The following is a 14835-nucleotide window of genomic DNA, read 5'->3' on the forward strand; positions in this document are numbered from 1 at the left end:
ATGTTGTGTTCAACGTTTGCGTGAAATTCTGCTGCAGCATTAGCTCTCTAAATTAACATCTTAGGAAATAGCAACTTTATGTAAACCCATTAATTAACTGTAGACTGATTATTGCATCATACTATTTCAAAACTGTGGTGGCCATTTAAAAACAGTAGAAAATCTTTCCATAACCAGTCCCTTTTTCAACAGAAATGAACTTTGAAAGCTCCCATTGTGTCTTGCAGTATTATTTGCATCCTGATAGGTTTTTAAAAGAAGCTGCATATCTCACTGTATTCATATGTCATAATTCACATGAAGCCAAATTGTCTCTAGTGTAGTGACTCAGCAGCAATGAGCTCTTTCTGCTGTCGGCTAGATGAAAGACATTAAAAGGGAATTTGTGAAGCCATGATTTTGTGCTGATGTGTTCATTTAGTTGCAAATAACCAAAATGGATTACTTCCCCAAAGTTCAATACGGAGAAGCATACAAATTGTTGACAGGTTTATATTATAATGGGACATGCTGTACCAGTTTCCTGAAAGAACAATTCTAAAAAGCTGAAGTGCCAAGTGCGAGCAATCATGACAGCATGGCAATGCAAGGAGTAGATGTCTACACATGCAGGTTGGCACTAACTGAACCAGCACTAAAGTTCTAAAGGAGACAAACTGGACTCAAACATTAAGTCTGTTTCTCATAGAGTTCCTACAGTGTAGAAGCACAATGAGACCCCACTAAGCCTCCAAAGGGCATCCCACCTGGACCCGCCCCCTTACCCTATCCCTGTCACCCTGCATTTCCACATGGCTAATCCACCTAACCTGCACATGTTTGGACTGTGGGAGGAAACAGATGCGGACGCAGGGAGAATGTGCAAACTCCATACAGACAGTTGGCCAAGGCTGGAATTGAACCTGGATCCTGGCACTGTGCTGACCACTGAGCCACAATGCCGCCCCAAATTGTGGTATGTGCTGTCTCCACAGACGCTGCCAGACTTGCTGAGTTCCTTCAGAATTCTCTGCCTTTAATCAGATTTCCAGCACCTGCAGTATTTTACTTTTATAACTGCATCCGTGTGTCTACCTGTCTCCATCGACAGGTTGACTACTGCCTGGAGAGCCAGGTCCCTCAGTGACTGCCGGATATGTGCATGGACCTGCATTCCATCGCTACATTCGTTGGTGATTAGTAACAATCCAAAGTGAAGGGGATCGAGGGAGCTCAACTTCACCCCAAACATCCCTTCCTCTTCAGGGAGGTGTGGTGTTGCCAACAGGCAGAGGAGCCCCAGAAGCTTGCTCACACGAGTTGCCCAGCTCTCCCCAGTTCCCACCTATGATACCGGAGGCCTGTAGAAGTCCAAGCCAAAAGGAAGGTGAGATTCCTGCATCTGAGCAGGAGACTGCTGGCCAAATGCCGCCCGAGATGAACAGAACATTGTGGTGCTGAAGGAGGCCATTTAGCCCATCATGTCTGCAGAAGCTCGCTGAAGCTGCAACGTTGCATTCTATCTTGCGGCATTGCAAATGAACACATGCCACTGAAGGCTGGGAGGTGTACAATGGGTTGTTCACATCTCCACTCTCCCTCATAGCACAGCGGCCTGCTGAGAGAAGCTGCACTAAGTGCTAACCCTTCCGCGTTAAATCCTGTCCTACAGAATGCTCATTGGAAGTTTATCAGTATACACAAACTCTGAAATGTTGAAGGCTAAATGATGCTGGAAGTTTCAAAAGGAAGTTTCTCAGGATTGCTCCTAACGTGTTGTTCATCATGATGGGCTAGATTGCACAATGCTCTCGGTTATGATATACTGACAGAAACCTAGCCTCAGCACCATAGAATGTTACAGTCCTGTCTCACTGACTGCTGCTTCCTCCTACCAATGAGGAAGACCCGATGCTTTAAGGTGCTGTTGGTTGAAGATATCATACATACAATCATATGGATAAGAAAATATTTATTCGTTTATATTTAGGGGCAGCGCGATGGCTTGATGGTTGCTACTACTCCCACACAGCCCCAGGGACCCGGGTTCGATTCCAACCTTGGATTGACTGTCTGTGTGCAGTTTACACTTTGTCTGTTGTGTGGGTTTCTGCGGCATGCTCTGGCTTCCTCCCACAGTCCAAAGACGTGCAGGTTAGGTGGATTGGTCATGCTAAATTGCCCAGTATCCAGGGATGTGCTAGGTGGGTTAGCCATGAGGGTTATAGGGATAGGGTAGGGGGTGTATCTGGGTGGATGTTCTTCAGAGGGTCGATGTGGACAATTTGGGCTGAATGATCAGCAGAAAAGCTCATGGGCTGTAAGTTAATTGAAGTCTTGGAGCCTGCTTCCATATAATCAACAGAAAGTAATTCAAACCCTGGAACAAAACCAGAAATTGCTGGAGAAACTCTACAGCATTCCAAGGAAGCCAGGGAGAATTGGGGTGAGATTAGTTACAATAAAATTCATATGTATGAAAATATGGTGGCTGCATTAGTGAAATTTAGGAATGACTGTTTAAATCTCAAATTCAAAAATATTTTTCTTGATGTCAAGCATCTGATTTTTACATTCTTGCTGTATATCCCCAACTTTCTCACCATGACACATGTTACTCAAAGGAGTGGAAAGGTCTGCCCGCAGTGATGGAGAGCTGTGCAATAGATGAACTGGAATTTATAGTTTAACATGGATACGAAGACTGTAGATAAATGTGTCACTTTTTATTAAGGACGACATTGTGAAAATTTGTATTTTTTGCTTTTTGACAGAAATGGGCACAATCAGGAGTGACAGGATGGAAGTCATGTGAAAGGCTTGGATTAAATTCTAGATATTAAACCTAACATCAGCAGTCATAAAGTAATGGATCAGTTACAGCACAGAAAGAGGCTATTTGCCCCACCATGTCTGTGTTACCTTCTGAAGGGAGCAATTCACCTGGGGCCATTCCCCTGTCTTATCCCCATGGCCCTGAACATTCTTCCTTTTCAGATAATGACCCAATACCCTTTAAAGTCCTCAGTTCATCCTATGCCCACCTAACTGTCAGGCATGTATTTAAAATCCTAAACACTTGCTGTACAAACAAGTTTTTCTTCATGTCATCATCACTTTGTTTGTCCATTATTTTAAATTTGTGTCTTCTGGTTCTCAATCCTTGCACTGATGAGAACAGTTTCTCTCTACACTCTGCCCAAGCACCTCACGATTTTTAGTGTCTTTATTGAATCTCCCTTCATCCTTCTATTGTCCAAGGAGAACTGTCACAACTTCTCCAAGTATTTCTACAGAAATGAAGTTCCTCATTTCTGGAACTATTTTCCTGATCTTTGCACCTCCTCTAATGCCTTCGCATCCATCCTAAAACTACAAACTGGATGCAGTACTCCATTTGAGGTTGACCGAGTATTTTATACAGGATTAATTTAACTTCCAGGCTTTTGTATCCTGATACATTGATACATTAATGCCATATGCTTCATTAACTACATTTATGACCCCATCTTATATTATTACTAGACAAGTCAGATCCCAGATAGGAACCTGGTTTAATAGATCAGATTTTGATTTGTTTTGTTTTAACAATGTAAAACATAATCACACAATGCTACTGATTTTGCTTTAACAATAAATCAGAAGCTTATTAACAAAAGAAATGGTAAAATAGAATAAACTAATTCATCTACTGATAATACAAATTCAAAGATTTTTAAATACACTTGTTGAATTTTATCCTTTTAATCCCAAAACAAAATTGAAAAGGAAAAACAAATTGATTTGTATAGTACCCAAAACATGGCCCTGGTACAATACCCAATAAATCACTCATATCATATTCACATCAGAGTCTCTATATTTATTGGTGCAATAGGTTTTAGTCACTTGCAGTTTCAATGTATTGCTTGGAACTGTAGATAGCTTCTTCCTGAGCTATTACACACCTGAGTTTAAGTTACTCAGCTTTAGGTAACCTCTTTAGAGTTACACTTCTAGTCTAGCACTAACACTCTAAGGTCACTTTATCCTTCCCATCCCGGGTCACTGGTCTAGACAGCCGTCCTGACCCAAGGACATCACAGGATGGTCCAAAACTCAAAACAAAATAAAAATAACTGTGTCTCCAAACCATGGCTGTTTCCGCTAATCTGAAAAAAAGAAGTTTCAGAAATCGCTAACAAACCTTGAGGCCCCATTATTTACATTACATTTCTCTTTCAATCTGCCACTGTCAATGGCTTGTGTACATATACACCAACTACATCTGCAGAATTGTATCCCTTATTGTATGTTGCCTCTCCACATTCTACATACCGAAATAAATTATTTTATGCTTCTCTGAATTTAATTTCACCTTCTATTTCACAAACCTACCTATATATTGGTTTAGTTCTATACCATCTTCTCCTGGTTAACAGTACTTTTTGGTTTCATACTATCCACAATTGTGCCCTGTAAATCAATAGCTAATATCATGATGATTATGAGTCTGAACGTGTATATCTGGGGAATGCCCTACACACCTTCTTCGAGTCTGACTGTTCACTGTTACTCTCCTTTGTGTATCATATTGCTGTGCTCTCTTGTATTCCAAGGGCTCAAACTTTGCTCACAGGTCAGTTTACAATAGTTTAGCAAATGCCTTTTGGAAATCCATGTCGACTACATTAACAGCATTACTATCATCAATCCTTTCTATTGCCTTATCATAAAACTCAAACAGGTTAATCTTAACATAGAACAGTACAGCACAGTATAGGCCCTTCGGCCCAAGATATTGTGCTGACCTATTATCCTACTTTAAGATCAAACTAACCTGTATACCCTTCATTTTACTATCATCCATGTGCCTATTCAAGAGTCGCTTAAATGTCCCTAATGTATCTGACTCTACTACCACCACTGGCAGTGCATTCCACGCACCCACCACTCTCTGTGTAAAGAACCTACCTCTGACATCTCCCCATACCTTCCTCCAATCACCTTAAAATTATGCCCCCTTGTGATATCCATTTCCGCCCTGGGAAAAAGTCTCTGGCTATCCACTCTATCTATGCCTCATCATCTTGTATACCTCCATCAAGTCACCTCTCATCCTTCTTCGCTCCAATAAGAAAAGCCCTAGGTTCCTCAATCTTTTCTCATGAGACCTGCCCTCCAGTCCAGGCAGCATCCTGGTAAATCTCCTTTGCACCCTCTCTAAAGCTTCCACATGCTTCCAACAATGAGGCGACCAGAAAACCGAACTCAATATTCCAAGTGTGGTCTAACCAGGGTTTTATATAGCTGCAGCATAACCTCACGGCTCTTGAGCTCAATTCCCCTGCCAATGAAAGCCAACACACCATACGCCTTCTTAACAACCCTATCAACTTGGGTAGCAACTTTGAGGGATTTATGGACGATGACCCCAAGATCCCTCTGTTCCTCCACACTGCCAAGAATCCTGCCATTATCCCTGTATTCTGCATTCACATGAATCACTTGACACTTTTCCAGGTTGAATTCCATCTGCCACTTCTTTGCCCAGCTCTGCATCCTGTCAATGTCCCGTTGCAACCTACAACAGCCCTCCACACTGTCTACAACTCCACCAGTCTTCGTGTCAAAGAACAAAGAACAAAGAAAAATTACAGCACAGGAACAGGCCCTTCGGCCCTCCAAGCCTGCGCCGATCCAGATCCTCTATCTAAACCTGTCGCCTACTTCCCAAGGATCTGTATCCCTCTGCTCCCTGCCCATTCATGTATCTGTCTAGATACATCTTAAATGATGCTATCGTGCCCGCCTCTACCACCTCCGCTGGCAACGTGTTCCAGGCACCTACCACCCTCTTCGTAAAGAACTTTCCATGCATATCTCCCTTAAACTTTTCCCCTCTCACCTTGAAATTGTGACCCCTAGTAATTGAGTCCCCCACTCTAGGAAAAAGCTTCTTGCTATCCACCTTGTCTATACCTCTCATGATTTTGTAGACCTCAATCAGGTCCTCCCTCAACCTCCGTCTTTCTAATGTAAATAATCCTAATCTACTCAACCTCTCTTCATAGCTAGCGCCCTCCATACCAGGCAACATCCTGGTGAACCTCCTCTGCACCCTCTCCAAAACATCCAAATCCTTTTGGTAATGTGGCGACCAGAACTGTACGTAGTATTCCAAATGTGGTCAAACCAAAGTCCTATACAACTGTAACATGACCTGCCAACTCTTGTACTCAATACCCCGTGTGATGAATGAAAGCATGCCGTATGCCTTCTTGACTACTCTATCGACCTGCGTTGCCACCTTCAGGGTACAATGGACCTGAACACCCAGATCTCTCTATGCATCAATTTTCCCCAGGGCTTTTCCATTTACCGTTTTTTCCATTTTGTCATTGGCAAACTCACTAACCCACCCTTCCACTTCCTCATCCAAGTCATTTATAAAGATCACAAAGAGCAGAGGTCCCAGAACAGATCTCTGCGGCACACCACTGGTCACCGAGCTCCAGGCTGAATACTCTCCATCTACTACCACCCTCTGTCTTCTATTGGACAGCTAATTCTGTATCCAGACAGCCAAATCTCCCTGAATCCCATGCCTCCTTACTCTCTGAATGAGCCTACCATGGGGAACCTTATCAAACGCCTTGCTAAAATCCATATACACCACATCCACTAATCTACCTTCATCAATGTGTTTTGTCACATCCTCAAAGAATTCAATAAGGCTTGTGAGGCATGACCTGCCCCTCACAAAGCCATGCTGACTGTCTCTAATCAAACTATGTTTTTCTAAATAATCATAAATACTATCTCTCAGAATCCTCTCCAATAATTTTCCCACCAGAGAAGTCAGACTGACTGGTCTGTAATTCCCAGGATTATCCCTATTCCCTTTCTTGAACAATGGAATAACATTTGCCACCCTCCAGTCATCTGGTACTACTCCAGTGGACAGTGAGGACACAAAGATAACCTCCTGAGGGGCAGCAATCTCTTCCCTCACTTCCCGTAGTAGCCTTGGGTATATCCCGTCTGGCCCAGGGGACTTATCTATCCTCATGTTTTTCAAATTTCTAGTACATTCTCCTTCCTAACATCAACCTGTTCAAGCATTTCAGCCTGTTTCATGCTGTCCTCACAAACTACAAGGTCCCTCTCACTGGTGAATACTGAAGCAAAGTATTCATTAAGGACCTCCCCTACCTCCTTCAACTCCAGGCACAAGTTCCCTCCACTATCCCTGATTGGCCCTACCCTCACACTGGCCATCCTCTTGTTCCTCACATAAGTATAGAACGCCTTGGTGTTTTCCTTAATCCTACCCGCCAAGGCTTTTTCATGCCCCCTTCTAGCTCTCCTAAGTCCATTCTTCAGTTTCTTCCTGGCTACCTTGTAACCCTCTAGAGCCCTGTCCGATCCTTGCTTCCTCAACCTTACGTAAGCTTCCTTCTTCCTCTTGACTAGGTGTTCAACATGTCTTGTCATCCAATGTTCCTTCACCTTACCGTCCTTTCCTTGCCTCAGTGGGACCAACTTAACCAGCACTCACAGCAAGTGCTCCCTCCGCATTTCTGTTGTGCATTTCCCTGAGAACATCAGATCCCAACTGGTGCTCTGTAGTTCTCGCCTTATAGCATCGTAATTTCCCCCTCCCCCAATTAAATACTTTCCCCATACCGTCTGCTCCTATCCCTCTCCATGGCTATAGTAAAGGTCAGGGAATTGTGATCGCTATCACCAAAATGCCCTCCTACCGAGATCTAACACCTGACTTGGTTCGTTGCCAAGCACCAGATCCAATATGGCCTGTCCTCTAGTCTATCTACATATTGAGTCAGGAATCCTTCCTGGACATACCTGACAAAACCTGCTCCATCCAAACTATTTGCATTTAGGACGTTACAGTCTATATTAGGGAAGTTGAAGTCACCCATGACAACAACCCTATTACTTCTGCACCTTTCCAAAATCCGCCTCCCAATCTGTTCCTCAGTGTCTCAGTTGTTACTGGGGTGGTCTATAGAAAACTCCCAATAAAGTGACTGCTCCTTTCCTGTTTCTGACTTCCACCCATACTGACTCAGTGGAGAAACTCTCCTCCGCGACCTCCCTTCCTGCAGCTGTGATACCATTCCTGATTTGCAATGCCACTCCCCCAACTCTTTTACCTCCTCCCACCCCCATCATTTCTATTGAAACATCTATACCCCGGAACATCCACCAACCATTCCTGCCCCTGCGTCATCCAAGTCTCCGTAATGGCCACAACATTGTAGTTCCAAGTACTGATCCATGCTCTAAGTTCGTCACCCTTACTCCTGACGCTTCTTGTATTAAAATAGACACACTTTAACCCGTCACACTGACTGCAACTTTGACCTATCAACTGTCTATCCTTCCTCGCAGACTCTCTGCATGCTGTATCTGCCTGTACACCAGCTACCCCATCCTCTGATCTGTAGCTCCGGTTCCCATCCCTCTGCCAAACTAGCTTAAACACTCCCAAAGAGCTCTAGCAAACCTCCTGTCCAGGATATTGGTGCCCCTCCAGTTCAGGTGCAACCCGTCCTTCCTGTACAGGTCCCACCTTCCCCAGAAGATATCCCAATGATCCACAAACCTGAAACCCTCCCTCCTACACCAGCTCTATAGCCACGTGTTCAGCTGCACTTGCTCTCTGTTTCTGGCCTCACTAGCCCGTGGCACCCATAGCAATCCTGAGATTACTACTCTGCTTGTCCTGGCTTTCAGCTTCCATCCTAACTCCCTATAATCACTTTTCAGGTCCTCATCCCTTTTCCTAGTTAGGTCATTGGTACAGATGTGTACCACGACTTCTGACTGCTCACCCTCCACCATAAGAATCCTGCAGACTTGATCCGAGACATCCCTGACCCTGCCACCCAGGAGGCAACATACCATCCGGGAGTCTCGCTTGGTACCACAGAATCTCCTGTCTGTTCCCCTAACCAGTGAATCTCCTATTACTATCACTCTCCTATTCACTCCCCTTCTCTTCTGAGCCACAGGGCCAGGCTCAATGCCAGAGACCTGGCCACTATGGCTTTCCCCTGGGAGGTCAACACCCCCAACAGTATCCAAAGCAGTATACTTATTATTGAGAGGAACGGCCACAGGATCCCTGCACTGTCTGTCTATTCCCTTTCCCTCTCCCGACAGTCACCCAGCTTTATCCTGTAACTTAGGTGTGACTACCTCCCCACAATTCCTCTCTATCAACCCCTCAGCCACCCGAATGATCCGGAGTTCATCCAGTTCTAGCTCCAGTTCCCTAACGCAGTTTTTGAGGAGCTGGAGTTGGGTGCACTTCTCGTGGGTGAAGTCAGAACGGACAAAAATAGTGACCCTTACCTCCCACATCCTACAAAAGGAGCATGCAACTGCCCTAGCTTCCATTCCCTCTACTCTAGATTTCCAGAAGAATAAAAAAAAGCCTTACCTTACCGACCCTCCACGCAGTCTTTTGTTTGGTTAGAGGAGGAGGATGGATGGGAGACACTACACATGTAATGTTTCGGGTTTAGCCACTGCCCAAATATTTCACTTACCCAGGAGTCCCCGTGTCCGCATTTTTTCTTATTGAAAAAAGTCACATTTTGTCAAAGCTCTTTATCTTGCACACAACAAGAGAGAGTGCTGATTGTTTTGCAAGTGGACATGGTTTTAGTAGAGGCACTGCCATGAAAAATGAACCAGTTGGATAATGACTGATGGTTAACTGCTGAGCTTGTTTAAATTTCAACCAGGCAGACTGACACTGATTGATCAAAGGCATTGCCCTAAAGAATGAACCAGAAAATGTTGTCACCATTTTGTTGAGATGGAACAGGTGAATTGTGTGTACAGCTTTTTCTAACTTCAGAGAACAGGGCCCTTTATACCAATGTATGAAGTTCCCAGTATGCTCACTTGAAGTAAATATAATTTTCCTTTAACAAATCTTTGTTGGCTTTCCTTGGTTAACCCATATTTAGCCAAGTGACTGTTAATCCTTTACAGAATTATCATTTCAAACATTTTCTCCACCACTGAGGTTAAACTGATTGGACTGGAGTTGGTGTTTTTAAAATGTTCTAAAACTTCAAAACAATTGAATACACGGGACTGAGTGCCACTATGAATGAAAACATTCTATTTATCTAAAGCTCTAGGCATGAATTCAATCAAGTGCGTACAAGGTAGCAATATCATTGTTCTGTAAGCCAAAGGTCACTCTATTAAATACATTTGATTAATTTCAATTATATTCCCCAAGGATCTATTCTACAAACCAATTCCAAATCTTGCCACAGTCAACGCAAAAATAATTCAATCATAACCAGCCCACAGACCTGTCTCTTGTCCATCTCTCTAATAAAGGTTGTTGGCTAGAGGATCAGGGTACATTGTAACAGAAATGAGAATGAGGTTATGTTTTTAAATATAGTGTATTTAACTGGTCCAAGCATTCATTTTTTGAGAACTTATTGCCTGAAACAGGAGTGTGTCGTTTTCTCGTTCAACAATGCCTCTAACAAGAAGAAATTCAGAAGTTGTAAAAGAAAACAAAAGATAGAGCTGATCAGTAATTGATTGAAAAAACTTAATCAATAGGAAAGAAGAATATCTTACATCTGTTTTTGTAAGGAGCAGTGTTTATATGATTTATTAGTTGTTTCCTAGTATTTATTAATTGACTTCCTAAAGAAACAAATGGATGAACAGATTTGATCTCGAATGCACAGACAGAAGTGGAGTCGTCAATCTTTTGCTTTCTCTCTCCTACAGCAATTTCATGCCAGCATCAATCGAGAAAACTCCAGTCATCTAATCAACCAAAATCAGACTGTTTCTATTCTGTCACAGAGTTTTTCATTCCCTCTCAACAACTGCGCACTATCTGACAAGCTAACCAGTCCAATGGCTTGAAATCACGCTGTCTATGAGAAATGACGCATTTCATAGAATCTACAGCTGCCATATACCATATATCAAAAGGTGGCTATTCATTTTTACCTTAAGGTTCAGAGCAAGAAAATGGCAATGATGTTCAGACAGTTCATCCTGTCTGGACGCACCATTGGCAAGAGAAAATGTTTGCTGTCCGTGCACTTCAGAATACCATACACTTGATTTGAGAATATTCTATTTTATTTCATGGTTTTAAACTTCGGTACAACTTATGGGATAAAATATCCATGAATCGCTTTAACTTTCAATATAGGAACTGTGATTCCATGAAGCTGTTTATCACACAGTTCTCATGAGAGGAAATATCAAAGTTCTATGAAAAGGGGGTATCGAAAGCAATGACAGATAAAAGAAAGAACTCGCATTGGCTTTGCACTTTATCACAGCCCTTGGGAAAAGCTCAGAGTGATTCATGTAAAATTAGTTCCTTTTTTTGTATTAAGCCCACAACTGTTTCAATACAGGCAAATGTCACAGCTATTCCGAGCAGAGAAAATTACAATATTAAGAATGGCCACTGAATCTGGTTGTATTGGAAGAATATTACCTATGACATCAAGAAAATCTCCTTTTCTTCTTTTAATTATTGCTATTTGATCTTTACCGAACTAATGGATCAAACAGCAAACATCTTGGTCTAACAACTTGAATAAAGTTATAGAGATATATCTTGGGACCTGAAAGTTAACTTGGAAGAAGGTTAATTGTAGTCAAGTGACTGAGGCTAATGTTAGATGCTTAGAGGCACCCTCATGATTATGGTAACAGAGCAGAAACATAGAGGTTTCAGGTTTATAACTCCCGATGGCAAGTTGGGAAACTGATTTCTAAAAATCTGGGAATGTATGGGTAACACAAGAGATCTACTGAAAACTGAAACAAATGACAAAATTCCAATTGGTTAATTAATATTCTTCAAAAAATAGAAAAAGGTTTGACAGAAACTAAATTCTAGCCCTAAATGATTGAGTCTTCATGTCCTCAGCTCAGTAAGGGATGAAAAATATCAACCACATCTCTCAAATACATTGTGAATAATCTAATAGTTGCTTTTCTTTCTCCCATTCTTATGTCACAAACTATTAAATATTGGGAGTAGAACAAGGGGGTGTGGGTTCAATTTCATTAAGGCAGCTTTTAGAAGATATCAAGAAACATCTCTTTGCAATTTGTAGGATAGATCAGTGAAGGCAAAAGCCCTGGAACCATTTAAGAAACAATTGGATACTTTCTTTTCAAATCGCGTTGTGAATTTATATTTTGTGAGCATATGTTTTCTCTTGGTAAGAATATCTGGCTTTCATCATTTTGTTTTAAATTCTAGGGGAATATAATAATATTCCAGGTTGTGGCCAAGTTGTGCTTGGTGGGTGTACTTAGAATATCCCACACAGTGAGGTTTCACAAAGGAAAATACCAATCGTGGCAAACGCACTAGAATGCTGAAAATTTAGGAGCAGTTAAAAAGGGATTTTACATTTTTAAATTTATTCACAATTTACAATTAGATAAACGCAGATGTTTCAACACTCTGTACTTACCTTTACCCCTGCTTCCCTTTACTTGCATCTCCTGTCTCAGCTCAAAATAGTGAAGTTGCAATAGCCAATCATTTTCCTGGTTTCCCTATTGCCATCATTTTCATGGTGCAGGCAAAGTTAGGATTGCACTATGGGTAACCAATGCCGCAAGCCCTTAATGGGCTATGGCAGACAGAGCACATTATTTGACTCCCTTGTGTCTTACATTACAACATTGTCTAAATTTCAGAAAAATATACTTAATTGGTTGTAAAGAACTTGAGATGCCCTTAATTCATGAACAGTTTGGTATAAATGCAACTTCTTTCTTTATGTGTACACTAAAATAGTAGGCAGCTGCCAAGCCAGAAAGAAATTCAGCGCCTCACACAAATAAGTAAAGTGATCTATGAGCTTCAATGCCAGTGTGATGCTGGATAGGTAGGCCATACATCTCTAGGGCTGACAGATCATATCAAACAGCGTGTTGCTTTAGTAAGGTACTGGCTGTACCCATCCAGCCTGTGCTTGCTGAATGCAAAACACAGTCTCCACCATTAGATATGATTGGACATTTGCTAAGTAATCCTGAATGTGTTAAGCATTATGCTAACAGCCAATTTCAGAGTGTGAATTTGGTTTGTAGCATGGTGCACTTGCAGACAGAAAGAACATATATGTAAACTGAGCCTGTCCTAATTTCACAAAACAAGCATCAGCCATTCTCTAGATTATTGCCTTGACTAATCTGCTTAGATTAAATTTAAACAACCTTGGTACTTAGCTGTCAGTCATCAATTAACAGGTGTATTCTCCATGGCAATGCCTGTACCAAGTGGTGACCACTTACCACCAAGTTACCACTCCGAGAGTCATACAGCATGGAAACAGACCCTTCCATCCAATTAGTCCATGCCAACCATAATCCCAAACTAAACTATTCCCACCTGCCTGCATCTGGCCCGTATCCCTCCAAACATGTCTTATTCAGGTAATTACCTAAATGTCTTTTATAGGTTGGAACTGTGCCTGCATCCACCACTTCCTTTGGAAGTTCATTCCACACATGAACCATTCCCTGTATAAAAAATTTACACCCATTTCTTTTGTAAGTCTTTCTCCTCTCACCTTAAAATTATACTCCACTCGTTTCTAATACAGTATTAAATGTAATTCCCCGTTATGTTGGTATTCGTGTGAACATTCTGCTAAGTACAACATGAAAAGCAGTGACAGAATGTATCTTTTGTCAGCAATTCTTAAATTTTGTATTATCAAAAGATGAAAATAATATGCCTTCTCACCAATAGATTCCTTGGGGTCTCAGCCTGGGCTGGACTGATTAACCAACAGCTTTGGGCAACCTGGCTATTCAGAGTCAAGGCCTGTGATGTGGGAGGAGATACTCACCTTCAGTCATCTGTCAGCTCTTAATTATCTGTTTGGTGGGCAATTGGGTGAGTTCTCTTGCCAATGTGCATGCGGCATTCGTCACACCCTAATGCATTCACCCCCATATAAATTCATTGAGTCATAGAGTTGTACAGCATGGAAACAAACCCTTCAGTCCAACTCATCTATACTGACCAGAAATCTTAAATTAATCTCGTCCCATTTGCCAGCATTTGGCCCATATTCCCCCAAACCCTTCCTATTCATGTACTCATGCAGATGCCTTTTAAATGTTGTAATTGTACCAGCCTCCACCACTTCCTCTGGCAGCTCATTCCATACACGGATCACCCTCTGTGTGAAAAAGTTGGCCCTTAGGTCCATTTTATATCTTTTGCCTCTCACCTTAAACCTATGCCCTCTAGTTTTGGACTCCCCTACCCTGGGAAAAAGACCTTGATTATTCACCCTATCCATGTCTCTCATGATATTTAGAAAAAGAAACAAACAAATATGGTTATGATTTTTACATCTGTTTTTCAGCACCAGAGAGCTTGTTCAGTAGCAATTATGACTTAATTCAACGTTGAGCACTTAGTCCCTTTTATTCCATGTGGATAAATGTTTTCATTGTTATTTACAGTGAGGACACAGTATGATTAAGTAAACATCAGAAAACATCTGTGATTTCTAATTATCCAATCTGCAAAAATTGTATACAGCCCACCCTTTGAAGGAGCATGGTTACACTGACAACAGCTTCTGGATTTTAGTGTTTAACTGTGCATCTGTGGACTCCTGAAGTTACTATCGGTTGTATGAATGTTGACAGTGAATGTTGACAGTTTTTTCATTCTCGGGCTGCAAATTCCAGGCCATTACAATAGAACCCACAGACTTGTAATAAATGAACAAGCATAAAAAAATAAGATAACAAGGTGTAGAGCTGGATGAACACAGCAGGCCAAGCAGCATCAGAGGA

At 41.9% G+C, this 14835-nt stretch overlaps 1 protein-coding gene across 1 annotated transcript in view; it reads right to left on the minus strand.

Annotated features, from left to right (window-relative positions):
• The window catches only part of slc2a9l2 (solute carrier family 2 member 9, like 2), a 399659-nt gene that overhangs the window by 262848 nt on the left and 121976 nt on the right, over nt 1-14835 (minus strand). The window lies entirely within an intron of this gene.

The sequence above is a fragment of the Rhincodon typus genome, chromosome 1 (genome assembly GCF_021869965.1).
Source record: "Rhincodon typus isolate 14 chromosome 1, sRhiTyp1.1, whole genome shotgun sequence".
NCBI classification, from domain to species: domain Eukaryota; kingdom Metazoa; phylum Chordata; class Chondrichthyes; order Orectolobiformes; family Rhincodontidae; genus Rhincodon; species Rhincodon typus.